The sequence below is a fragment of the Manis javanica genome, chromosome 11 (assembly GCF_040802235.1).
Source record: "Manis javanica isolate MJ-LG chromosome 11, MJ_LKY, whole genome shotgun sequence".
In the NCBI taxonomy this organism is placed as follows: domain Eukaryota; kingdom Metazoa; phylum Chordata; class Mammalia; order Pholidota; family Manidae; genus Manis; species Manis javanica.
Genome location: NC_133166.1, coordinates 16,569,350 through 16,597,145, shown reverse-complemented (window position 1 = coordinate 16,597,145; position 27,796 = coordinate 16,569,350). Strand labels below are relative to the sequence as shown.

Below are 27,796 nucleotides of genomic sequence, written 5' to 3'. Positions count from 1 at the left end.
GTGGGAAGGGACAAATCTAGCTGTAGAGGGGAGGAACCAAACAGCAATGTTTGAGAAATGACCTCAATCCTGGCTGTCACCTGCAGAATCCCTGAAAGACAGGACCGGACCTTGATACTCTTTACCAAGAATCAAGGGAATTCAAGCGGGGTGGGGGGTGTGGTCACCTCCCATCAGAGAGGCCCAGCTCCCAAACTGCCCTTGTTCTACTCTTCCCTCAAATGCCTTAATCCAGCTCCTCCTGGTCTCTCGTTCGGAATGCTGCCTCCGCCTCCATGTCCGTGCTTGCGACCCGACCCCAATCCACTCTGTAAAAGGGCTTTCAGGCCAGTCTCCCTACGCATGCGCTGGAGGAGCGCCCCTCCTCCTTCAGTGTCGTGAATAAGGCAGGACAAGAAGCTGGAGCTGCAGCATGATCTTAACTATGTTACATAGAAAAAAAAATTCAGAAAACGAGAAGGAAATGAAGTGTTCTCTGGTTACTTTTGGATTTGGTGCCTGTAGGGCAGGAAGTAAGCAGAGGAAGAGATTAACAGGGCTTTATACTTCTCTTACTTGTGCAAATTTTTACAGTGAATATAACTTACAGTCAGGAAAAAAATGAAATAAACTTTAAATGTCACCTTTGCTCAAAATCCTTCTCCAGTTCCTCATTTTCTACATGACAAAATAGAAACCCTGAGCCTGGTATTTAGAACCTTCTAAGATCTGGTCCTCATTTCAGGGCCAGCTGCATGGATGTGTGACCTGCACAGTGTCATGTTTGGTTGAATGCTCTGCTATGGCTACCTTGAAATTCTGAATAATTTTCGAACAAGAGATGCCCATTCTAATTTTGCACTATACCTACAAATTATATTAACTGGACCTGTTTGTTCTTTAGAGTGTCTTCATCAAGAGAAATCACAGTCCAGTTACTTAGAACAATGCAGACAGCCCTTGGACTGCTGTGTTGGGTGAGGGTCTTCAGGCTGTGGTCCAGATGGTTAGAAAACCACACCATTGGGACTGGGGATGTTCTGGCTGGGGATGTGAAGAGCCAGGCAATACTGAGAACGTGTTTACGGAGCGCCTTGACCATTCTTTTAGGTTCCAGGAACACAGTCATGAATGAAGCGGGCTAAGTCCCTGCCAGAGTCAGTGCTAGTTAGGGGGAGACACACAATAAATGCCAAGCTGATTATCTAATGTTGATAGTGCTATGAAGAAAAAAATGTATGAGGATAAGGGAGACAGACAGGGCTGAGAGGGGGGCACACTGTTTCATTTAGAACCTGAAAGGAAGTGAAGGAGCACTTGGATGATGGACACGGGGAGATGCAGACACCTACACACTAACGATACCCTGTCTGGGGTGTGCGGCACGGGGAGACTTGGTGGGACACAAATGAGGGCAAACTTACAGAACAGGGTGGGCAGAGGAAGGGGCTGGAACTCAGTCAACTTTGAATCATCTCCATGTGTTTTCCCTAACCCTCAGACCAGCAGAAATCACACCTTAGTAATTTTCCTTTTATTTCCACTACCATGAGCTAGCTCAGGTCTTCATTTCCCCTGGTTATTGCATAAACTTGATCTCATCTTTTTTCCTCATGCTACACCCTCTCTGGGGGTGATCGCAGCTACTTGTGGGCTGCAGCCTCAATCTTATTCTCCAGCCCTGACCTCTTTCTTGAACTCCAGATCTCAATATGCAATACCAGTGTCTTTGTTCCTGAGGAGTCTTAGTGTCTGAGAGAGGGGGAGTCTTTCCAACTTTCCAGGTGGTGATAGATGCTATTCCCATTTGGGATTTCCAAGGTGCTTACCTAACACAACAGAACCTTAGGAGCAAAGAATGGAAAGTGAGGCACAGAAGCAAAATCTGGGGAATTTTCTCCACCATCATATCAGAATATTAGGTTGGATTTTCCAGAAATTCAAAATCATCAGTGTCCCAGTGCTAACTGGAAAGTTCACAGGAGACTGAAGTACAAGGCAGAATGTCAATAAATTCATTGCCACAGAAAAACAAAACTGCCCCATGTTGATCTGATCAGTGCTTTCTACACAGGAAGCCAAATTACACTCAGAAGATATTTGGGTGAACACCGCAAACTACAAATGACATTCCTCACTTGTTCTGTGACAAGGGCTTAATATTCATTATATATAAATAGCTGGATGGAGAAACTGAGACTCAGAGAGGCCAAGTAGCTTGCCCCAGATAGCCATGTAAGCAGTGGAGCTGAGATTCAAGTTCAGCACCAAAGCCTAATTTGTTTAACCACTGACATACACTGCATAGATGGTATTGCCACAGAGAAAAGAGTGATAAGGTTTTGTCTAAGTCAAGTTAATGTTTAACATAATACCTGTGACAGTGCTCTGATAACAGCTTTATAGCCACACAGATGGGAATGATTCTTCTTGAAAATGTTTTCCCCAAATGAATCTTCATAATCAGGGTTTTATGTTAAATGCACTATATGAGTTACTTTTTCAAAAGACTCCTGCTGTAAAACAAGAAAATGATTTTGTTCCTGAAAATGAATAATCATCCTGATTTACCTATCATGTGGTATATCTGTTGGAGTCAAAGATGTATTTGTCTTGGGCCAGAAAGAATTCAGGTTTTAATTTCAGATCAACATCAGCTATGTTGCCTCGGACATGTGAGTCACCTACCCTCAGTTTTTCTTATCTGTAAAACAGTGATGGTATCATATACCTCACAGGTCTTCTTAGGGGGAAATATGGGAATTTGTGTAAAATGCTTAACATGGATCCATGTATGATAAATACAATTTTTATGAAAAATTTTCCAGTTTTATTGAGAAATAATTGATAAATGTCACTGTTTAAGACATACAGAATAATGGTTTGACATATATATTGCAAATAATCACAATAGTTTCAGCTAACACCATCTTCTCACATACATACAATAAAAAGAAAAGAAAAAAGGAAACACTTGGTTCTTCTTGTGATGAGAACTTAGAATTTATTTTCCTAATGATTTTCCTATATATCATACAGTAGTGTTAGCTATAGTTACCATGTGGTACATTACATCCCTAGTCCTTATTTATTTTATAACTGGAAGTTTGATCTTTTGACCACCTTCCTCCAATTCCCCTTTCCTCTGCCCTCTACCTCCTCTGGCAACTACAAGTCTGATTTCTTTTTCTATGAGTTTGGTGTTTTTGTTTTTTTGCTTTTTTTTGGATACCACATATAAGTGAGACCATACAGTATTTATCTTCATTTGGCATAATGCCTTTAAGGTCCATCCAAGTTCTCATAAATATTAGGATATCCTAAATTTTTATGGCTGAATAATACACACACAACAACTTCTTTATCCATTCATTCATCGATGGACATTTAGGTTGTTTCCATGTCTTGGCTATTGTAAACCATGCTCCTGTGAACAGGGGGTACAGATATCTCTTCAAGTTAGTGTTTTTGTTTCCTTTGGATATATTCCCAGAAGTGAAACTGCTGAATCATACGGTAGTTCTGTTTTTAATTTTTTGAGGATTCTCCATACTGTTTTCCATAGTAGCTATCCCAATTTAGAATCCCACCAACAGTGCACAAGGTTCCCTTTACTCCATGTCAATGTCAACATTTATTATCTCTTGTCTTTTTGGTGATGATCATTCTAATAGGCATGAGGTGATATCGCACTGTGGTTTTAATTTGCATTTCCCTAATGATTAGTGATGCTGAGCAACTAATCATGTACCAGTTGGCTTTTCATGTATCTTCTTTGGAGAAATATCTATTCAGGTCCTTTGCCCATTAAAAACATTTTTTTTTCAATTGGGTTGTGTGAGTTCTTTGTATATTTTGGATGTTAATCCCGTATCATATATATGGTTTGCAAATACTTTTTCCCATACCATAGGTTGTCTTTTCACTTTGCTGATGATTTCTTTTGCTATGCAGAAGATTTTCAGTTTGAGGTGATTCCACTTGTTTGTTATTTTGTGGCTTCTGCTTTAGGTGTCATATCCAAAAAGTCATTACCAAGACCCATGTCAAGGAGATTTTTTCCTATTATTTTCTTCTAGGAGTTTCATGGTTTTGGGTCTTACATTTAAGTCTTTAGTCCATTTCAAGTTAATTTTTGTGAGTGGTATAAGATATGAGTCCAGTTTCACTCTTTTACGTATGAATATCCAATTATCCTAGCACTATTTGTTGAAGGGACTAGCCTTTCTCCATTTCACGTTCTCGACTCCTTTGTCAAATATTAGTTTTATATGCTTGGATTTATTTCTGGGCTCTCAAGCCTGTTCCACTGCTCTATTTGTCTATTTTTATGTCAGTACCACATTGTTTTGATGATGACAGCTTTATAGTATAGCTTGAAATCAGGAAGTGCGTGGCCTCTCCTTTGTTCTTAAGATTTCTTTGGCTATTTGGGGTCTTTCGTGGTCTCATATAAAGTTTAGACATGTTTTTCTCTATTTCTATAAGAAATGCCATTGGAATCTTGATAGGATTTGCATTGAATCTAAAGATGGCTTTTAGTAATACTGACTTTTTAACAATATTAATTCTTCCAATCTGTGAACATGGGATATCTTTCCATTTATTTATGTCATCTTTAAATTCTTCATCAATGCCTTGTAGTTTTCAGAGTACAAGTCTTTCATCTCCTTAATTATATTTTTCCTAAGTATTTTGTTGTTTTGGTGCTACTGTAAATGGGGTAGATTGCTTTCTTTTTCAGAAAACATGTTGTTAACGTGTAGAAACACTACTAATTTTGGATGTAAATTTATATTTTGCAACTGTACTGAATTCACTGATCAGATCCAACTGTTTTTGGTTGAGTCCTTAGGATTTTCTTTTCTTTTCTTTTTTTATTAAGGTATCATTGATATACACTATTATGAAGGTTTCACATGAAAAACAATGTGGTTACTACATTCACCCATATTATCAAGGCCCCCACCACATCCCACTGCAGTCACTGCCCATCAGTGTAGTAAGATGCCACAGAGTCACTGCTTGTCTTCTCTGTGCCACACTGTCTTCCCCATGATCCCCCTCACACCATGTGTACTACTAATAATACCCCTTGATCCCCTTCTCCCTCCCTAGGATTTTCTATATATCTAAAATCATGTCATCTGCAAATAAAGACAATTTTACTTCTTCCTTTCCAATTCTGATACAATTAATTTTTTTTCTTGTTGATTGCTCTAGCTAGGGCTTATAGTACTATATTGAATAGGAGTGGTAAGAGCGGGCACTCTTGTCTTGTTTCTGATCATAGAGGAAAATCTTCCAGCCTTTCATCATTGAGTATGGCATTAGCTGTGGGCTTGTCATATATGGCCTTTATTATGTTGAGGCATGTTCCTTCTATGCCTAATTTGTTATGAGTTTTTATCATGAATGGATATTGAAATCTGTCAAGTGCTTCTTCTGCATCTACTGAGATGATCATGATTCTTTCATCCTACTAATGTGATGTATCACATTGACTGATCAGCATACGCTGAACCATCTTGCACCTCTGGGATAAACCCCACCTGATCGTGGTGAATGAACCTTATAATGTGCTTGTGAATTTGGTTTGCTAGTATTTTGAAAATTTTTGTATCTGTATTTACCAGGTTAACTGGACGGCAGTTTTCTTTTCTAGTACTCACCTTTTGGTATCTGGATCATGCTGGCCTTGTAAAATGAGTTTGGGAGTGTTCCCATCTCTTTAATTTTTTGGAAGAGTTGGGAAGGATTGGTATTAATTCTTCTTTAAATTCACCAGAGAAGCCATCTGGTCCTAGAGTTTTTTCACTGGGAGACAACTGATCACTGATTCAACCTCCTTACTAGTAACTGGGCTATTCAAGTTTTTTATTTCTTCCTAGTTCAATCTTGGTCATTTGTATGTTCCTAAGAATTTTTCCATTTCTTCTAGACTGTCCAGTTTGTTGGCAGGTAGTTGTTCATACTAGTCTCTTATGGTCCTTTTAATTTCAGTTGTAATGTCTCCTGTTCTATTTGAAATTTTGTTGACTTGGGTCCTTTCTCTTTTTTCCTTTGTTGGACTAACTAAGGGTTTGTGAATTTTGCTTGTCTTTTCAAAGAAACAACCTTTTCTTGGCTAATCTTTTTTATTGTTTTTCTGTTCTCTAGCTCATTTATTTCTTCTCTAATCTCTATTATTTTCTTTTTCCTGTTAACTTTGGCATTGGCTGCTTCTTCCTTTTCTAGTTCCTTAGGCACAGAGTTAGATTATTGGGGATCTTTCTTGCTTTTTAATGTAGTCATTTATTGCTATCAACTCTCCTTTTAGAACTGCTTTTGTTGCATCCTATAAGTTCTGGTATGTTATGCTTCCATTTTTGTTTGTTTCAAGAAACCTTTTTATTTGCCTTTTAACTTAGTCTTTGATCCACTGGTTGTTCAGAAGAGTGTTGTTTAATTTCCATGTTTGTGAATTTTCCAGTTTTCCTTTAGTTGATTTCTACTTTCATGCCATTATGGTCAGAGAAGATACTTAGTATGATTTCAGTCTTCTTGAATTTACTAAAATGTGTTTTATGGCCTAACATATGGCCTGTCCTAGAAAATGTGTCATGTGCACTTGAGAATGTGTACACTGCTGTTGGTGGATAGAACACTTTGTATATGTCTTTTAGGTCCATTTGGTCTACAGTGTTCAGATCTGCTAATTCCTATTGATTCTTGTCTGGATGATTATCCATTCTTGAGAGTGGGGTATTAAAGTCCCCAACTATTATCATATTACTATTTATTTATTTTTAAGCTCTGTTAGTTTCTGCTTTATATATTTTGGTGGTCTAATGTTAGATGCATAAATATTGATAAGGGTTAAATCATCTTTGTATATTGACCCCATTATCATATATAATGAGTTTCTTTGTCTCTTTTACCAATTTTAAAGTCTACTCCTGTTTTTTTTTGGGTTACCATTTGCTTGGAATGCCTTTTACCATCTCTTCACTCTCAGTCTATGTGTGCCTATAAGAAAAAAGTGTGTTTCTTGTAGGCAGTACATTGTTGGATCTTGTGTACTTTAAAAAAATACATTCAATCATTCTACATCTTTTAATTGGAAAATTTAATCCATCTACATTTAAAGTAATTATTGATAGTAAAGACTTACTATTGCCATTTAGTTGATTGTTTTTTGGTTGTTCTGTAGATCCACTGTTCCTTGTTTCTTATTCTGCCATCTTTTTGTGTGCATTTTGATGTTTTTGGTATCATTATGCTTTGACTTCTTTATTGTGTTATTTTGTGTAATTTCTAAAGGATTTTCCTTTGTGGTTATCATGTGGCTTACATAAAATATCTTAAACATATAATACCCTATTTTAAATGATAACAGCTTAAGTTCAGAATTCCTACACATTATAATTTTACTTCTCTTCCTCTTCATGCTAGGTTATTGTTGTCACCATTTACATTTTTTAAATTGTGTAACTAATAACAGATTATTGTAGTAATGGTTATTTTTACTAGTTGAATTTTTTTAACTTTTGAATTAGAGTTGTAAGTGAATTATACACTGTTATTACCATATCACACAATATAAGTATGACTATGTAATTACCATTATGCTACCTTTGTATGTTTTTATGTTGTTAATTAACATTCTTTTACTTCCATTCAAAGAACTCCCTTTAGCATTTCTTCGAAGGCAGGTCTGGTGGTAATGAACTCTCTCAGCTTTTGTTTGCTCAGGGAAGTCTTTATCCCTCATTTGTTTCTGAGGGACAGCTTTGCCAAGTATAGAATTCTTGGTTGAAAGTTATTTTCCTTCTGTATATTGAATATGCCATCCCATTCTCTCCTGGCCTGAAAAGTTTCTGTTAACAAATACACTGATAGTCTTATGGGGTTTCCTTGTATGTACCTTCTCTCTTTTCTCTTACTGCTCTTAAAATTCTGTTTTTGTCTTTGACTTTTGACAGTGTAATTATAATGTGTCTTGATACAGCCCAGTTTGGGTTTAACCTATTTGGAGTCCTCTGAGCTTCGTGGTTTTGGACATCCATTTTAATACCCAGGTTCAGGAAGTTTTCATCTCTTATAGCTTTAAATATACTTCCTATAGCTTTCTCTTCTCTTTCTGGAATTCCTATTATGCAAACATTGTTTCTTTTCATTGTGTCTCATAATTCCTGTAGGCTATAGTCATTCGTTATCATACTTTTTTCTTCTTGTTCCTCTAACTGGGTAATTGCTATTCTCCAGGTCATAGATTCTTTCCTCTGAATGGTAGAAACTACTTTCGAAGGTCTCTATTAAAATCCTTAGCTCAGATGGAGACTCTAGGATTTCTCAATTTTTTGTTTTTGTTTTTGTTTTTTTAATGGTTGCTATTTCCTTGTTTTGTTCATGCATTGTATTCCTAATTTTGTTAAGCTGTCTGCTTTTTTTTGCAGCTCACTGAACTTCCTTAAGGGAAATTTTTATGAATTCTTTGACAGTTCATAGATTTCTGTTACTCTGGGGTCAATTACTCGAGCTTTATTAGTTTCCTTTGGTGGTATCATATTTTGCCTGATTTTTCATGATCCTTGATTCCTTATGTTGGTATCTGAATATCTGAGTAATTGGGCTCCTTTTCAGACTTCACGGGTTTGCTTTAGCAGATATTGTTTTTACCAGTCAGCTCAGATTGAGTTTCTGGGTATGTCTGCTGATAATGTCCTTGGGCAGGTGGGACCTGCTATTACGGTCTGTTTTGGGGTAAGGCAACTCTTGGAGAGCTGAGTGCAGGGATGGGGGTGAATGGTTCTGCCTGAGAACAGTTGGACATGACTGCTGGTTTGGTCCTCTTCCCAAATGAGGTTGTAGGATGGGTTCCATGGTTGCTGGATTCTCTGGTCAGGACTGGGTACTATATCCCATAGTAAATGAGACTATGAATTAGCTTCCCTGCCCTAGCAGGGCAGCAGGATGGGACACAGGGCCTATATAGGTCATTATTTGGGGACCCAAATCAGACCTTAGTGTACAATGAATTCCCTGGTCAAGTGAGGCCATCGGTTTTGCTCTGTAGATGGGTAAAACCATGGGCTGTGCTCTCTGTTCAAGGGCCACTGTACATAGGGTTGTTGAATGGGCTACATGGCTTCCCTTGTGTTCTGGTTAGGATCCCTGATGGAACATGCTGAAGGCTATATTCAGCAATGAATGGGGCTACAAATTAGATCTCTGCCTGGGCACAGTGGGAGAAGCAGCTCTAAAGCCAGTAAAGCTCTTTGTTCTCTTAACTCAAGCTAACCCTCATCCCAAGCTCCCTGACCTACTAGGGCCTTTGCTCTGCAAACAATTGTCTCTGTCCTCCCACCTCTTGGCTTGAGTGCTGCTGGGCTGCACAGCTTCCAGGAGTTGTCTCCAGCCTTTTTGGTCAGATGGGACTAGAAGATGCACTACACAGAGGACTATATGTCAGCTCGATTGCCTAGGTGGGAGGGATAGGTTCCACTCCAGGATATGCTCAATGTCTCAAAGAGGCTCTCTGGTTCAGTTACCCTCAGCCTTGGCTATGAATTAATCCTCCAGCCTGTGCATGGCACAGGAACTGCCCCTATCCAGTGCTGGCTTTCCTCTGGGGGCAATCAGTTCTGCCCACCTGCCTCTCAGCTACAGTAGTGCTGGGCTGCAGAGCTTCCAGGAATTGCCACCAGCCCTTTTGCTGAGATGGGGCTGGAAGATACTCTCTACAGCAGGTGGGACTCTGACTTTGCTCCTTGCCTGGGTGTGAGCAAACCGGGCTCTAGGGCTGGCGACTATTCATGTGAGGATTCAGTTCAGGCCCGAGTTCCCTGGTCAGAGTGCACCCCTGACTTGGTTATGCAGATTAGTAAAACTGCTAGTTGGAATTACTACTTGGGCATTGGAGATATGAGTCTATCAATATCCATGTGCTAGTTGTTACAAGCCCTTCCCCTCCCTCTTCTCTATCACAGATTCCCAGTGGTGAGTACCCCAGTTTCCCCTGCAGTCTTCATGGTATGAGATCAGAGTAGGGACTCCTTAAAGTAGTCCCTCTGGGTTCTCTTTGCCCACTGGAGGAACCAGAGGCTCACGGGAGACTTCTCTGTGTGAAGCTTGTGTTGCTGCAACTGTCCAGGGGGTGGGGCAATGTGGTCAACATTTAGCCACTTCTCTTCCCCTTATGATGCAGTCAGTCTTGGTGTCTGAGGTGCAGGGGGTGCTTCAGCCTCATCCCCATGTCCTAGGGTTCTCTCAATGGTGTCTTTTACTTTAATAATTGTTAGTTCTTCTTGTGAGGGGAAGCAAAGTCAGGAATGACCTATTTTGCCATCTTGGTGACACACTTCCCAATTTATTTTAAATTTTTTTTGGCGATCTAATTTATTTTCCAGTTTAGCTACTTAAGTTACCTCTCTCATCAGCACCACTACCACCACCACCACCCACCCTTATTATCATCATCATCACTTTTTATTTGGCTATCCAGTTAGTATTTATTTTGCTATATGATGATGTTGCTAATACAGCTATTCAGTTTGCTGTTGAATTTAACTCACACATTTGTAATAAAATCCTAACCTTAATGTTGACTTTGGCAGTAACAACACCTCTGGTGTGCTGACCACATTGTGCCCACATGATTTTCTCCTTCATCAGCTTTCTATCTCAGACCCAGGCAATACTGGATATGCTGCAAGGGGAATTGGCATTCATTTGTACCTGAGGGACACAAATCTTTTCTGCTTGGGCTAAGTGGGTGGGTGGCTAGTTTCAAGGCGAATTTAGACTCCATGTGATGTCAAAGAACCGCAGTCTCAAGGAGAGGCTGTTATTTAGATGCTATGAGCATTAATGGACCTTGCCAATAGTGGTTTGAACAGGAAGGTCTGCCTGGGGTTTGGCTCTGAGCACCAAGTAAGGGCCAAACATGACCTTGACTTAGTCAAGATGTTGCTTCCTCTAAGGATTCTGGAGACATTCACCCAAACTTTCTACTGCTTCAAATGTGTTGAAGTTAATCAGCAAGTGTAGCTTTTTCCACATTCTCCCTGGAGAGCAGCAGCCATCTGTAGGTCAAAAGCTGCTCAAAAGGGTATAGTTAGACAAGCCACATTCTGGTTTGTCTTAGTTTTGTGATCTTAGGTAAGTCATTTAAACTTTCTAAGCCTCAGTTTCTTCACCTGTAAATTGGGAATACTCATTATCTCAAAGGTAAATGAAGGTCAAATGGGATGACTCATAATTAGTTATCAACAAATGTTAGTCCCCTTCCCCCCTTACTTCAGACATAGGGTTCAGGGAACACAAATAAAAAGCCTGCAGAGAAGAAAATGGTTATGAAAGGTATTGGTAAGTCACAAAAGGAAGAAGAAACACTTTTGGTGCATGTAAAACATGTCTGGCCTTGTGCTAGGCCCTTTATAAATGCTACATTATACCATTCTTGGAATTACTTGGAAAGGAAGATATTGCCTGATCCTTTTTTCAAAAAATTGCAATAAAATCCACATAACATGAAGTTACCATTCTTAATCATTTTTAAGTGTACTGTTTAGTGGCATTAAGCACATTCACTTGGTTGTACAAACATCACCACCATCCCTCTACAGAATTCTTTTCATCATGTAAGACTAAAATTCTATACCTGTGAACAATTCTCCATTTCCCCTTTCCCCCAGCTGCTGGCAACCACGATTATACTTTTTGTCTCTATAACTTGATTATTCTAGGTACCACATATAAGTAGAATCACACAATATTTGCCCTTTTGTGACAGGCCTATTTCACTTAGCATAATGTACTCAAGGTTCATCCATAATGTATCATGTGTAAGAACTTCTTTCCTTATTAAAGGCTGACTAATACTCCATTGCATGCATTTACCACATTTTGTTTATCCATTGACAGACAAAGGTTGCTTCCACCTCTTGGCAACTGTGAATAATGCTGCTGTGACCATGGGCATACAAATATCTTTTCAAGTCCTTGCTTTCAATGCTTTTGTTTGTATACCCAGACATGGAATTGCTTTATCATATGGTAATTCTATTTGACAGTTTTTGAGGAATCATCACATTGGTTTCCACAGTGGCTACACCATTTTACCTAACCCTTTTTAGAGATCTGAGGGTGAGCAACTAAGCAACAGGCATCAGGTCGTGCATCTTAGAAGTGGCGGTGAAATGCCAGCCTGGGTCCAACGTGCCCTCATTCAACAGAGTAGCAGTTCCCAAAGCCAGGGCCCAGCCAGGAACAGCAGAATCATCCCATAGATTCCTAGGCCCTGAGGCCCAGAAAATCACTAGGGATAGGGTTTAGGAGACTGTATTTTCAAAACAACAAACAACAACCAACCAACCCTCGAGTGTTTCTGAGCAGCCAGGTTTGATGACCACTGTTTATTACTGTGATAATCATCACTATTTTGTCCCTGTCATTATCAAAATGTTCTCATAACCATTCCTTACCCAGATCAGTTTACTGATCTGTAAACCTCTGGAAACAGTGGGAATGTAAGTGTTACCAGGAAATCTGACCCCTGGGTTTGCTCTCCAGCAACTGCTGGCTTTCAAAGGGCAACTCACTTGGTATTCTAATCAACAAGCCATCAGCAGGCGCCTGCCCAGGCCTTTCTTAGATGCTTGACTAACACTCATTAAACAGCTCAAGTGTTCCTAAGTAAGTGTGTGCAGAGGCAGGCCACGGGCATTTTAATCTCATTAGTGAATTGAAGCCCTAAGATGCAGTCGCCACAGCAGCCCTTTGTGCTTATGAGGTGAAATTCTTTACACCCTGAGACTGGCTGGCTGTCCCTCTGTCATCTCCCACCCATTCTCTCCAGCTTTGCATCCTCTCCTAGGCCCAGAGGAAATGACTCTGGGAAACGAGAGCTTGATGACTTCCAGGGTGCTGGCTACAGAGAGCTGGATAACCAGGTCAGGCTGACTGTACCCCAGAAGGGATATTGAGTTATCTACCCAGCCTGACTTGTTGAGTTGGCACCTGGCCATAGGCACTGCTCCCTGAATGCAACTGTCTGCATTCCCTCCCCCATCAGTGCTCTTGATAGAAGCCAGACAAGGCTGTGGACCTTGGGAAAGAAGCATCCACAGACTATCTTCCCAGCACACAGCCCTCATTGTTGAAGGAGGAAGGCATGGAGGAGGCAGAGGGAATGCTTATCTTTTGTCAGGGCCATGCAGCTGAAAGGGCGTCAGTGAAAAACATCCTTATAAATTAAAGGTGGGGGAATATGAAAACTGTGTAACTACGACTATCTTCCCTGGGACATAAATAGCTGGGGCTTTCTCTGCAGATGTTCATACACACACCCACAGACAAATATACACACTTATTATTCTGCTCAAAGTAAATCAGGAGGCAAATGTAAAACAGACTCATTCATCCATTCACTCAATCATTTATCCATTCATCCATTCATCCATCCAGTTACTTGTTTATTCAAATATTAATTTAGTGCCTACCATGGTCCATGAAATATGCTGGAGGAAACAGCAATGACCTAGATCAGAGGTTTCTAACTGGGAGACACTATTACTGGAATAATCTAGGAACCTGGATGTTGGTTCACCAAGCATTGTCTGTAACTGAGCCTATATGTTGTAAGCATACTGAGCCTATTATAAGCATACATTGAGTTCAGACAATACCAAATCCACAGTAGCTTTCTGTCATATATTTCTCAGCCAGTGGAAGCTGAAAGTATAAAAACTAACCACTAGGAGACCTGGACATGCTCTAGCAAATGAAAGTACAGAATTGTATAATGTATGGTTTCATGAATGACGCTGATCACAACCATGACCATAATAACTAACTAATTTACTAGGCATTGGGCATTTTCCCAAATGGTTTACTTGTTATTCCTCTCAACAAATCTATGAGATAGACGTGCTATTACCCCATTTCTCGGATGGTAAAACCGATCACAGAGAGTACCATCATGTCCCCACAGTCACACAGCAGTACGGGCGGAGCTGGGATTTCAACTCTGGAAGTACAGCTGCAGAGTCAGTCCAAAAAAGAACCACTTTTCACTTTTTTTAAAGAAAATCTAAAATAAAATTCTAATATGCAAGGGGAATAAAGGGTAGCTTCTGGCTTGACAAGGGATTGGGGCTTCAGGGCCCTGCTTAATTTACTTCCAATCCTACCACCATGGCCTTGAAGTTCCTCTGATCACTAGTCCCCCTTCGACTGTAATGAAAAATACAACAACAGAAACAAGGAGAGAAGGGAGGAGAGGAAGAGGGAAGGGAGGGAGAAATGGGGAAAGAGGGAAGAAAAAGCACAGTCTTGTGTGTTACTAACTGGGATGAGATTTATACTTGCAAGGTGTCATTCCTAAGGTGAGCTTGATCCCTACCTTCATGGGCTTACAGTCCAGCAGAGAAGCTAGATCAGGGACTGGTAACTCAAAAGGTGATTTAAAGGGGGAGGGGCATCTATGGGAACACAAAGCAGGGGTTTGGATTCGGTTTGGCATCAGGGAAGCTGGGGCGTGGAGGATGAGAAGAGGGCTGCTTGGACTAGCTGACTGGTGGCCGTGTGGGGGGAAGGGACTGGGTTCACGAGGCTTCAGAGATGGTACCACTAGGACTTGGGGGCTGACTGGACACAGGGCCATGGCAGAGAAGGTGCTCTGAAGGATGACACTGGGGTTCGACCTGTGAATCAGGTGTGAGGCTGAAAGTTGGAGTGTCAAGAACTAGATTCTTGCAGCTCCAACATCAGAACTACATAGGATCCAACGTGAACCCCGTACCCACTGACCACACAACCGTCCATCCATCCCCAGGGAGACAAAGGCAGGAGAGGCTGACTGCTGTCACACCCTGTGCAAAGCATTAAGGTCAGGAGAATGCCGTATGCCCTATAAAAGCATCTGTAGGCAGAAGTGATTCTGGTAAGTACAGCAACTGATTGCAGTAAATTAATAATAGATGTCCTGGACTCCCTCAGAAATATTTACTCAGGCAGAGTGGTTGAGCACTAATAGCTGGGAATGGAACCTGAGCCTTATCTCAAACGGCCCAGGCTACTGAGAATGAAGCAGCAGCATCCCAGCCCTTCCTGAAGCCACCGGAGGGAAAACAAATGCGCAGCTCGCCTCGCTCGGGAATATGAGGATCCACAGTCTGCTGGGAAACCATGGGCCAAAGGCCCTGGGTAGCAGCCAGAGCAGGAAGCCGGCCCGTGAGGACTGCTCGCGCTTCCCAGGTGCCAGGCCCTCACTAAGGGCCACTCCTAGGTGCACACTTAACCTCAGGTGCTGTGAAGCTGGCACTCTTTTTAGGCCCATTTCACAGATACAGGTGCTGAGACCCAGAAAAGTAGGGCACCTGACAGGTAACCAGCCAGGACGTGACGGCGCTGGGGGCCAAGCCGGGGCAGTCTGCTCCACGGTATGTGACCTCGGCCCGCTTTGCCGCACTGCCTCCTCTTGCCTTTTCTAAACACTCAAAAGAAGGGGGCAAGTGAAACAAAAGAGACCCTACATTGAACGGCCAAAGACCCATTTGCAGAGTGCTACTGTAGCGTGTACCCTGTCTCAAGCCTCTGCTAAGAACTCTGCACTCTTCTCACTAGCAAACAGAGCAGTAACGCCTTCACTTATTAGTCATTTACCCAGCACTTGCTGGGGCCCAGACTCTGTGCTGGGCTCAGGCTGGGCCTTATATAATGCATATAAAATCTCCCTTCTCTGGGACACCCTCCCTGTCCTCTTGTGAGAAGAGCCTATTTCTCCTTCCTCAGAGCCCTCAACCAGCCCTCAGGCCATTCTCTAGAATGGAATTTTTCAAAGCAAGTTCTGGAAGACAGAGGGATTTGAAAAGACGTGCAAAAAGGGGCTCTGGGGCAAAGAAGTCTGGGAAACATTAGGTTAGCCTCCTCACTGCAGGACTTCTCAGAGCCTTTAGTGTGTCAGTGGCAGTGAGAAGTACCATGACAATTCAGTTTAGAGTACCTCTCAGATCATGCGAAAGGAAAACCTCCTCCTTTTTTTAAAAAACTACATTTTGTAGGGTTAATGAATCCTAGAAAGGGGTTTGGGACAACTTGCCCTAGATACAACTACCGTTGTCAAATTCGTGTTCAGTTATGACCTGTCAGTCCTCTGGCAGCATGGCGAGGCTGGGAACTCTCCTGCACATCTCCCCAGGTCCTGCCTTCAGCCAGGTCTAGATCAGAAGAGTTCTCTGCAAGTCGTCCTTGAAGATGGCACAAGCGAGTGCCGTGAGACGAAACTGTGGTACGGCGCCGATATTCAGAGCTGCGTCTGCCCGCATCTCTCATTCTGTCTCCAAGGCTAAAGGCATTTCTGGCCTATTTGAATCTCAGGCTATGTTCCCTCTTCACCCTGGACACTCCTTGTCAGGGAGGAGGCCCTCTGGCTCCTGTCCACCCCACTGGGTCCTCTCCTGCACTGCCCATGCAGTCCCCCAACTTCAGCTTTAAAGAACCGCAGTCTCCACAGTACACCATGGCTTCTTTTAAATGAGGTTCTTACCTGCTGGTTGTTCCTCAGCATTCCTTTCCATGCAGTTCCCTCTCTTCAATCCTTAGCTGAAATCTTTTGGCTCTATGAAACCTTTCTCAGGACCCTGCTGGCTTCCCACCTCCAAGGTTGGGCATGACGCCCCTCCCGGGAGGCCTGAGCTATTACATCCTAAACCATACCTACCCCTCTGGGTGTGTGGGGCGGAGGAGGGGTCCTGAGTGAAGGTGCTCATGTATTTTGTGCCACTGTTGTTAGGCAACCCTGCTACTTAAGATGGTTCCAGGCCCTTGTGAACTTCACACTGAGCCTTTTGAATTAAATCTGCACATTTTTATTCCCTGTGAAGCTTTGCCTGGCAGGGACAGGGTTGCATCCTACCCTTCTTATACCCTCAGAAGCTGGTAGCCCCCTGACCTCTGTGGGGGAGGTCTGCTGAATGGACTCATGATTCTGTAACAAAATAAAGATGCAAAGCCAGAACCCGAGCAGACTTCGTCAGATCTTATCCTCCCAATGTGTTTTCTTCAGTTTCCCAACTTCTACAACCATAAAATAGCTTTGGCATGACAGTCATTTTACACAAATGAACGCATGATAGAGTGCAATGGTGTTTACGGAGCTCTGAGCGAAGCGGATCAGGCAGAAGAGGCAGGAAGGAGGAGGGGTGGACTTTGGGGAGCTGGAGCCAGGCCCCTGCGAAGGTGGCTGGGACTCTGACTCTACCCGTCTGTGGGTGGAAAAACAATCGCTCCCCTTGGACCGAAAGCACAGGGCTGCCGCCCAGAGATCAAGGTGCCATACGGAGCCTACTCAACCGAATGCACCATTCCACCAGTTGGCAGAAGAAATAGGAGACACGGAATTAGCAGAAGGAGGCCAAGACTCATCTTCCCAGCTCTGCCTTTCCTCCTAGGTCTGCTCTGAATTCCCCTTTCCTCTGGGTCTCAGATTCCTCATTTTAAAGTGAGAAGGTTAGATTAAATCAGTGGCTCGCAATTTTTTGGACTGTGACTCACAGAAATGCATTTGACGTCTCAATTCAGTGTAGACACACATACAGACACACATATATCTAACTTAAGTTTCACTTAAAATGCTTACCCTTACTACTTGCTGTCTTTCTCTTTGTTTATTTTCATTTATAAATTCATTATATAAACTTTTGTTGAAGCATGATGTTAGTAGCATGTACATGTCATAAATGTGCAGCTTGATAAATTCTCACAAACTGACAACACCCATGTAACCAGCCCTTAGATCAAAAGACGGAACATTACCAATGCCTTGAAAGACCCCTCCTGGTCTCTCCCATTTACCAGCTTCTCCCCAAGGATAACAGCTATCCAGGTCTAACAGAATAGATTAGTTTCATCTGTTTCTGAACTTTAGGTAAAGGTAGAAACATTTCTTTATGCCTGGCTTTTTCTTTGAACATTCTGTTCATGAGGGTCATTGATACTACTATGTGCAACATTCCACTGTGTGGATATATGATAACTCATCCATTCTACTGTGGGAGGCCATGTTTTTTGGTGGACATGTGTGTAGCATGGGTATTTATCTTAGAATGGAATTGCTGGTATGCGTATGTTCAGCTTTAGTTGATACTGCGAGACAATTCTCCAAAGTCATCATAACAAATGACACTTCTGCCAGCGGTGAATGAGAGTTCCAGGTGTTCCAGATCTTTGCTAACACTAAGTATTGTCTATCTTTTTCATTTTAGCCATTCTCATGGGTGTGTAGTGTTATTTTATGGTGGGTTTAATTAAAAATTCCCTGACAACTAATAATGTTTTCATATGCTTTTTAGTTATCTGGATATACTCATTTGTGAAGTGTCTATTTGAGTCTATTTTTCTTTATTAGGCTGTTGGTTTTTTCCTTACCGATTTGTAGGAGCTTCCTCTTTTATTCCTATTACATATCTATTTAGGATATGAGGACTTTGTTCAGTATATGTAATGTAAACATCTTCACTTACTCTATGAGTTATGGGTTACTCCATTTCACTTTAACACATAATACCCTTGAACTACTGAATTAATTTCATGATCCACTAAGGGGTCAAAGCTCACAGTTTGAAAAACACTGCAGTACACAATTCTGCAGTCTTTCGCAGACCTGGATACCCCCACAGGGCCCATCTGGCTGGTGGCATCTGCAGGAGCTTTAGCCTAGAGCAGCACCCCTCTATGGATAGTCGGTAGCTATCTGCAGAATAAAGCCCATGGTATCAGCTATCTTTAATTCCCAAATTAAAAAAAGAAGTCCTTGTTCCACACCTTAAACGAAACCACCATTCCCAGTTCTCCCAAGTTTAGGAATTGCCAGCTCAGCAGCCCAGACAGAGGGGCCTCAGAGGATGGCGGAGGAGTGGGAACACCTCTGGAATTAGCCCTTTCAGCAGGGCTGCGGGTGTGGGCTCCCCCTCCTTGGAGCACCTGGGCCCTCAGGGAAGGCCCCATGGAATCTAAGCCAAGTCCAGAGGTTCCTTTTACCCAGCAGGTCAGGATGGCTTTCCTTAAACTCTGACAACTCCATGAACCATGGGAGAAGCCCCACACACCCTGGCTGCTTTCTCAGTGTCAAGGGTGCATTCCATGCAGTACCCTCCCAGCTCCTCAGAGCGGCCCTTTCCACAGACTTTAAGCTCCATGAAGGCAGGGACTGTGGCACTCTTTGTCAAAAATGTGCCACACTCATGCAGCTGGCCCGGCACAGGGAGAGGCTGACTGACACTATGGCCTGTGTTTTCATTCTTAAGTTATACTCCGTCCAGGCGGCCAGTCCCTGGGTAAGGAGTCATGATCCCCTCCAAAGGGCCAAAAGACACTCTGTCTCCCACACGTGCACACACAAGCAGACATGCATAGGCACGTGTGTGCACGCACAGGCATGTACCTGCATGCACACACGCATGTTTTACTCAGAAATCTGTGGGCTGGGTTCCACTGGTTCATGAGACACTCAGCTCATCTGAGTTTAATCCTCTCTCCTGATTTCCCAGGTTCTGAAATAGCACCTAATACATGGATAACACACACACAAAAAAAATATATATATAGGAACCTTTATAGTTTATAAATCCCTCTCACACTCAGTTTCTCACCTGATCCTCACAAGTCTTCTGAACACATACAAGTATTCGATGATTCTCAAAGCTCCCCAGGTCTAGTAGGGGTCCGGGGACTATCCTTCTGGGGACAGTAATCCTTCCTATGTGGGGCTAGAGCAATGGCAGCAGCCTCAAGTCGGCAGAATTTGTGTAGCTCCTCAGACCCACCTGAAGTTTCCCTTTTAACTGTATATTCCATGCCAACCAGTCCTTCCTTGTCTAGTCTGAGTACAGTTTTCATTATATGAACATTTCAGATTTGGGCTTGTTTTTGCATGAGAGTTTATATGGGATGTGGACACTTTTCCCTTTTCCCTAATAAGCATGCCTGTGTATTCTCTCTTCTTTCCTTATTAGAGGCCTTACCACCTCCTGACTTGTCCTCCAGCCAAAGGTAAGGAGCTTCATCACCACTTACACTGCTACAAGGGCTACCTCATTCTGAACACTTCCTACATGCCAGGTATCAAGTGCTTTATGTACATTATGCCAGCAATCTCACACAAACCCTTCGCCACATGTATTAACATTCTTATTTTGCAAATGAGGAAATAGATGCTCAGAGAGAAGTGACAGAACTGGGTAGGTCCCACTGATCCCCAAGTCCTGGCCCACACCAGTGCCTGGAACCTTGAGAAGCCGCAGCTTCTTTATTCCAAGTCAGAAAAACTGTCCAGATGGAGGTGAGTGGCATCTTAGTGACCATTTCATCCTACCCTCCCTGAGCTCAGAGTGATGAAGGGACTCTCCTGAGAGTACAGCGAGGGAGAACTAGGACTGGAACCTGGGCTGGTCCTTGGGTTTATCTCACCCGAGTCTCCCAGTTCTCCTGGAAGAAAGGACACTGGTAGAGCTCTGTCTGTGTCCCAGGCTGGTGCCTCTTTTTAAGGAGATATTTACAGTATTGGAAAGAAGGTGGTCAGGGCAGGAGCTGCTTTTGAAACCAAATTATGAGGAGTTATTGGAGGAACAAAAAATAAGAAAAGATCTCAAGGAGGTACACGATCTGTGTCTTCAATCATTTTTAGGATAGAACTGTCTAGTAAAGAAGAAAGAGGCTTGGCAAGATGTGAGGTAGAGTGGATTTCAAATCCAGATTAAGGAAGAATTCTGTAAAAATCCTAAATGTGGGGAGATACCAAGTTCCTCTTAAATCCTTGGAGGTTTCAATAATAGGTCAAATATCTACATCTCTCTATCTATTGATCCATCTCTCCTCTCTCTCTATCATATATCTATATATATCTATATATCTATATCTATCTATCTATCTATCTATCTATCTATCTATCTATCTATCTATCTATCTATCTATCTATCTATCTATATATATACCTCTCTATCACCTGCCAAAAGGTCCATGCCTCTTAAGACCCTTTCATATCTAAGATTCCACAAGATTTTGAAATGCACTGAAGTCTTATAGAGAAGGCAGGCAGTAATCTTGTACTCCCTGCTCACTGTTCTCAGGGGGAAAAAAAGTATTACAAAATGAGTGGAGACACAGTCTACCTACTAACGCATACTGAAGAGGTAGAGAAAAAAAACTACTCATAACATTAATTTAAATCATGAATACTCTCTGGAGTGTTGAAAAAAATCAACTCACTTTTCTTTAAATCTTCTTAAAAGGGTCTAAGAATAGTCCTTCAAATAATCCTTGAAGTATGCAATTTTAATTTGGACACATGGTAATTTCAGTCTACCTGTTGAAAGAGACAAGAGAGCAATCAGTCATTTCTGATGAGGATGCTGTTCTGACAAGTGAGGAAGAGTCAGGCAGCTGGGGTGGGTGGGGGATGTGAGGGGTGGGGGTAGTGAGGGGGATGGGGGACGGGGTGGAGTGGGGATGGGCAGCAGCCTTGGTCCAGGCCAAAGACTGGTTTATGAACACTCAGAGGAAAGGCAACTAAGATAGTGATCATGGTGCCTGGCACACAGCAAATGCTCAATAAATAATTAATGAATGAATGAATAAAAGGATGGATGAATAAATGAGTGCAATTTATCATCAACCTTTGATATAATGAGTTACCCTATAGGCTCATCTCCTTGACTCTTAGGAAGAAAGAAAATTTCCAGACCCTGGGCAAAGGATGGCAAATGGCTCCAAGAAAGGTTTATAGTGAAGGGCACAGAATGAGGGCTTTGAAGCCAGCCATGTCTCTGCAAATCCTGGCTCTACCTCTTACAACTGTGTAACCCTGGGCCATCTTATTTACGTTTACTGTTGTTCTTAAATTGGCCACTTCATCTATTCTTTAATTTTCAGCCCTTCTTCCTGTCTAATTCAAGCATTTAAAATGAGAAATTTTCCTAAAGTGCTGTCTTGGTTACATTTTACTTTGATATTTCCTATTTCCTCTATCATTTATTTATAAAAGAATCTTATAATTTTTATTATCATTTCTTTTTTTGACCCATGGGTGGGTTAGAAGTGTTTTTGTTAATGTCTTTCAATATATATATATATTTTAAATTCATCTTTCTGTTATTGATTTCTAGCTTAATTATACTGTGGTGGAAAAATGTGGTCTGTAGGATACTGATTCCATAAAATTTATTGAGACGGATTTTATAGCCTGGGATGTAGTCAATTGCTGTGAATCTGTGCTTGGAAAGAATGTATATTCTCCAGTTTTTCGGTGTTATTTTGGGGGAGTTTTTTTCAACCTCCTTATACCTCCTTTTCTTTATTTGAAAAAGGTACGTGAACAATACACATTAGTTCCCTCCTGCCATTTAGAACTACACTGACGGACATAGAGACTGTGCAGACAAAAACAGAATGTACAAACGAAGAGAGCCAGATGCACTGTTTCTTGCTTATGATAGGATTAATAATAATACCGTGGCCTTATAAAGCATTTGAAAGTATCCAAATGATGAACACGTTTGCCATGTGATTTCTTCTTCTCAACGAACCCTTGAGGTGTCACCCAGGCAGTGGGTGGTGGTGGTGGGGGCAACACAGAGAAGGGACACATACCAACTGGTGTGGCTATTCACTCAGTCCTCCAAGCCAGAACCCCAGGATCCCTCTTTGATTTCCACCTCCCCTCCCTCTTCATACCTGCGCAGTTTGGTCTAGTCACTGTCTCAAATCCATCCTTGTGATCACCCTCAATGCTTACATAATTTCTTAGTCCAACAGATGATTAAATTCCTGTTTTAAAAGTACAACTCAAGAAGTAAATCCTGACAGGGTCTTCTTGGCAGGTATGATTCCCAAAAGGGGCTGGGGTAGGTGTTGGATTGTGGGTGCCATGATATCCTAATCTTGAAGGGGACAGTGATGTGTATTTCTATCAAATGGAGGCATAGGGTTAGAAAGGCAGAGAAGCTTTGTGCCAGTTGAGTTCAAATACTGTTCATCTAACAAAGCCCTTCCTGTGACCCTGTCTCCATCCCACTCCAAGTTCTTTTTCCCCTTCTCAGAGAAAGTTCTTGAGTCATCCGAACGACACTTCTTCTACGTCTATGCCCCACAAGTCACTGGTGTGGCTCCACGTCCCGAGTGTTCTCTTCGAGATCATGATGATGCTGTCACTGCAAAGTCCAGAGACTTCTCAATCTGCAGCTGCTTCTCTGAGTCATTCACTAGCAGAACCACCACCTCCTTCTGGAAACTCTCCTGCCTCGGCATCTGCAATGATTCTCTCCTGATTCTCCTCCTTTCCCTCCAATAACTTTCTCTGTCTTTTTGGCCGGTTCTTTTTTTCTCTGCCTCATCGTTAAATGTGAAAGATTAAAGAGCCTCCCCACCCTTCTTTCCCTCCTTAAATTTTATTATTTGAATGGGCATTTTCATAATTTAATTAGAACTGTTTCAATAAAATAAGAATAAACTACCATTTATTAAATGCATATTAAATGTATACCAATCACTGTGCTAAACATTACTTTATTTCAATTGATCACCACAACAGCCATCTGTGGTAGGTATTACTAAGATTCCTAGTTTACAGATGGGAAAAAAGCAGCTAAGAAAAGACCACCTATTCATCTATCTGACCGCACATCTATCTCTCTGCCCCAAAACACAGATAGAGGAGAAGATTGTTCATCCAGAAGTCCAGATACTAGGTGCATCTGAACAAAGGAACTGTTTCAAAGGTTTTTTTTTCTTACTCTTTGAAAAAAATATATCATACTTTTGTAAAAATTGAAGAAAACTTGCTGGAGGTCATGATGTATGGGGAAGGAATGTGCTCTGCTAGGCTGACTGGTCAGGGACAGCCATCGCTCGGATCTGGCCAGGGTGACTGCCAAAGTTACCAAAACAGATCTGTTCGATTTCCCTTATCTATCCCCACATTTCTAAATCCTATTTATACATCAAGTCCAGGTCAAACCCCCTTCATTCTTGAAGCCTTCTCTGATTCTCCTCCCCCAACAGGCACAAATGGACCCAGACCCCTGCCAGAATGTGTCTGTGATGGCACTTGGCATTTTATCATCCATGGTTAACACTGCATTTCAGAAAGCATTTCAACTATCAGTTTCATGCTCTACCTTCCTTTCTGGTCTCCTTGGGGCTGGGAGTTGCAGCTACTTGATCTTTATGATGTTTTTCAGAACCAAGCCCAGTGCCTGGAACACAGACGTTCATAAATAACTGACCAATTTTAACCGTATGACATTGGCTTTGAAAGCGGGGGGTGCCCCCAAATCACTCAAATGCCAGCACTGAGCAGTGTTTTATGTACACAGCAGGTGCTAAACAAATACAAAATCCTCTCACCTTTCTCAATCCCTCAAAAAATAAGGATCAGGAAATGGGGACTGAGACAGAGTTTTCTAAAGGCTTGTGTTCACAGACATGTTGGGGTGGTGGCTTTTGACATTCTCCATGATGAACTAAGCAGAAAAAGACCATGTTTGGACACATTCTAGTTCCCCTATTCAGGAAATGAGAGTTAGATCTTTGAAGACAGACAGGGCTTCAAGATTTTCTATAACCACCTGCTTCTATGGAGGAGAGCAGGGAGGTAAAACAACTCCATCCAAGAACAGGACAAGAAGGACAGCAGATGCATTTTACTTGCCCCCCTCTAGACTTGCAAGTGAAGCCTCTAGGAAAATGAGTGCTTTCTGAGTGGCTAAAAATAAACTCCCAGAAACTTCATCTAGATATATCACGGCTGCAATTTACAGCGTCTAGAACTTCAGCATGGTATAATTACCAAATGGATTACAATAATTTGCTTTTGGTTTAAAAGCTCTAATGAACACGACCTTCCAATGGAATAGGAAAATAAGAGGCTAGGAACCAGCCATTCCTCTGTCCCCTTCCAATGCTACAATTTTAATGCTGGCTGACATCCATCTACTGACACGTGGTGGCTACAATTACAATTCTGAGCTCTGGGCTTCCTGGGAAGTATGGCCTCTGGAATATAGCCCCCCAAAAGGGTCTATACTTATCCAGTGACCAGGAAGACATCCCAAATCACCCTCAAATGGGCAGGAAACTCCACAAGCAGGGAACGGTTTGTTGTGATGTCTCTGAGTAGGCAGTATCAAAGGAGGGGACCAAGAAAGACTGTCATGCAGGTAAAAGAAGATTAGACTGGGGTCAGGGAGGACCTCTGTTTGGGTTTTGCTTTATGTGTAGCACGAATAACAACCACTTAAAGGCCCTTTTACAAAATACTGATAAATAAGTAATTACCTGACAAGATTTCTATGGGCATTAAATAAGAAAAATGCATGAAAGGGTTTTATAAGTGAAGGCTAGTGATTCTTCTGGAGTGAATAAATTTCCAAAGCAGCTCTTTCTTATAGGGCATTTTTCTGACAAAACAGTATAAAATATTGGAGTAGGGAGCCAGGGGTTGGGCGTGGGGGTGGGGGTGCAGCAGAAATCCTCGAAAGTTGTCTTCTCTAGTTTCCTTCAACAGAGTCCAGGCAGAGGCAAGTTCATTTGTATTTTTTCTTCAAGATCTCCCAGCAGATCATTCTAGAACAAGGAAACAGGGACCCTGACTTGACCAAGAAACATGAACTACTTGCCTCTTCTCTCGTTCACTGCACCCAAACCAGCCCACCACCTTCCAGAACAGCCCCCCCACACTGAAGGCGGAGATGGCAGCCAGGCAGTGTGCAGGACCAAAGCAATGCTTCTCCAGCCGAAGAAATGCAAATGGGCATTTCCTGAGCATCTACTATATGCCAGGAAAAGTGCTGGGCTCTGCGACGTTACCCCAACATATGGTCACCTCGTGGCACTGCTCACACCTTGTGTGGGCCTGTGAAGCCTCCTCTCGCCTCTTTGTCTCTTCAACCAGCCCCTGAACAGAAAGACCTGGACCCTCATCCCCACTTTTTCAGCCTTTCAATCCTTAGGGATCATTTTGGAGAAACTCTGGTGCTCTGGTCTGTTAGGCTGGGAACCCCAAACTTGCCTGCCTCACCAGATTGCTTTCAGACAACCAAAGGGTGGGTGTGAAAAACTTTGCAAACTGCACCAAACACTCTCATTCAAGCCCTTCAAAAACTTCCTATTGCCCTTCACTACACATCAAATTTCTACCTGGTTCCCAGCCCACCTTGCTGGTCAAACCCTGTGTGTCCCCCTCCTTTCCTGAGCCCTGTGTGAACTGGTTGTCCAGCCATTATACTCAGGAAGCAGACGCTGCTTCCCCTCCCGGGAGTCACCTTCTCTCCCTTTAGGCCACGGCTTACACTTGCAGTCTCCTTCTGGGGAAAACTTCCTCTATTACACATTCTTCAGGGCACTTGAAATCACATGCTTATTTGAATGACCACCGAATGAAGGTCTACTCCTCAACGAGAACAGGGCAGGGCCCATTTTGTTTTGTTACCAGGATATCCTCAGGGGATGCCGGATGCTCAGAGGCCATAAGCTGGCCTGTTTTGTTCACTGATGTATGCCCAGTACCTAGAGCAGTGCAGGGCACAGAGTAAATGCCCAATAAACACGTGTCGGCTGAATGCGTGTGTACAGGTTGTTGGAGGGGATGTAGAGTGAGGGGTTGAGTCATGGGCTCTGGAGCCAGAGTCCTCAGTCGGTGCCTGGTCCCTCCCCTCAGAGCTGTATTTCTCTGGGCCAGGGACTTCCCTTTTCTGCATCTTGGTTTCTTCATTTATTCAGAAAGGGGTAATTGTGCCTACCTCCTAAAGTTCTTGTGAGGACTAAATAATAAACAACGTTCCTGGGACAAGGCCAGGCAGGTGGCTGGTGCTGGGCAAATGTAGCTCTTCTCAGTAAGACCCCTCTTTGCCCTGCTCTGACCCAGGCCACGCCCCTCCTCTTCCCTAAAGCCGGCCCAGCCTGGTTCCCCGGCTCAGCTAGCTCTCTTGCCGTTTCTCTGCCCTTGGGGCCCTTCCATGTAGTATTTGCTACTGTGGCTTAATGGTTACCCAAGACAGCGCCTTGTCTGCCTTGAGAGACCACAGCAGCCCAGGGGAAGGCCTTTAGAGAGGCGACCTAGAGAGGGACTTGGAAAAGGAAGCGAGCCAGAGGGTCTGGGCAAATGAAGGGGGCACACGGAGAGGTCTTCTTGGGAAGCCCACTTGAAGCCTGCTTGGAGCTTCTGCCTCGAAACCCGTTTCTGGGGGCAAAGCTTCTGGCCCTGAGTATGCCCTTCATGGGCTAAAAAAAAAAAAACTTTTTGTTTTGGTGTGAAATAAATGGTAAGCCATTAAGATGTAAAATGCAGCTGTCACAGTCCATAGAAAACAGACAGGTTAATGTGGGTGCTTAAGAATGCCATTTCCTCATATTAACCCCAGAGCAGCAGCAACCTATCCAGACAGACTCTGGAGGGCCCCGGAAACCTGCCATTTTTCCCTTTAATAATACTTAGTGCTTAATAGTTGATGTTTGTTTCCAAGTAGAGTTCGCTAGCTTACCTCCCTCCTACCCACCCTCCCTCCTCCTCTTTCTCCTGCCTAATCTAAGAATATCTTGGCCTTAGTTTTCTTCCTGCAGTCTGGGATAGAAGCATGCGGATGTGCATCTGGGTCACATCTGGGGTTCTGAACCTGCCTCCTGACTAGGTTCCCTGACTCCCTTTTACTCCTTTATATCCACCACCTCCCAACCAATCCATATGACCTACATGTTGCTTAACAGGGGGATAATCTAACTTTAAAAATGGTTAAATTTAAAAAATGGTTTTAAGTTCTTCCCTCAAGAGGTGAGATTCAGT

The 27,796-nt window shown here is 42.7% G+C and overlaps 1 protein-coding gene and 1 long non-coding RNA gene across 11 annotated transcripts in view; one reads left to right on the top strand and one right to left on the bottom strand.

Moving 5' to 3' along the window:
• TENM4 (teneurin transmembrane protein 4) overlaps window positions 1-27,796 on the bottom strand; it is a 711,224-nt gene that overhangs the window by 397,989 nt on the left and 285,439 nt on the right. The window contains exon 4 of one of the 10 annotated variants that reach the window (XM_073215955.1): window positions 21,229-21,325. The exons of the other annotated variants lie outside the window; for them this stretch is intronic. The gene's annotated coding sequence lies outside the window, so the exon portion shown is untranslated. The remainder of the gene's footprint in view (window positions 1-21,228; window positions 21,326-27,796) is intronic. 10 annotated transcript variants of the gene reach the window in all.
• On the top strand, window positions 1,301-25,819 carry LOC118970960 (uncharacterized). The gene is made up of 3 exons (XR_005059181.2): window positions 1,301-2,654; window positions 19,977-20,013; window positions 23,058-25,819. It is a non-coding gene; the product is annotated as an uncharacterized lncRNA (long non-coding RNA).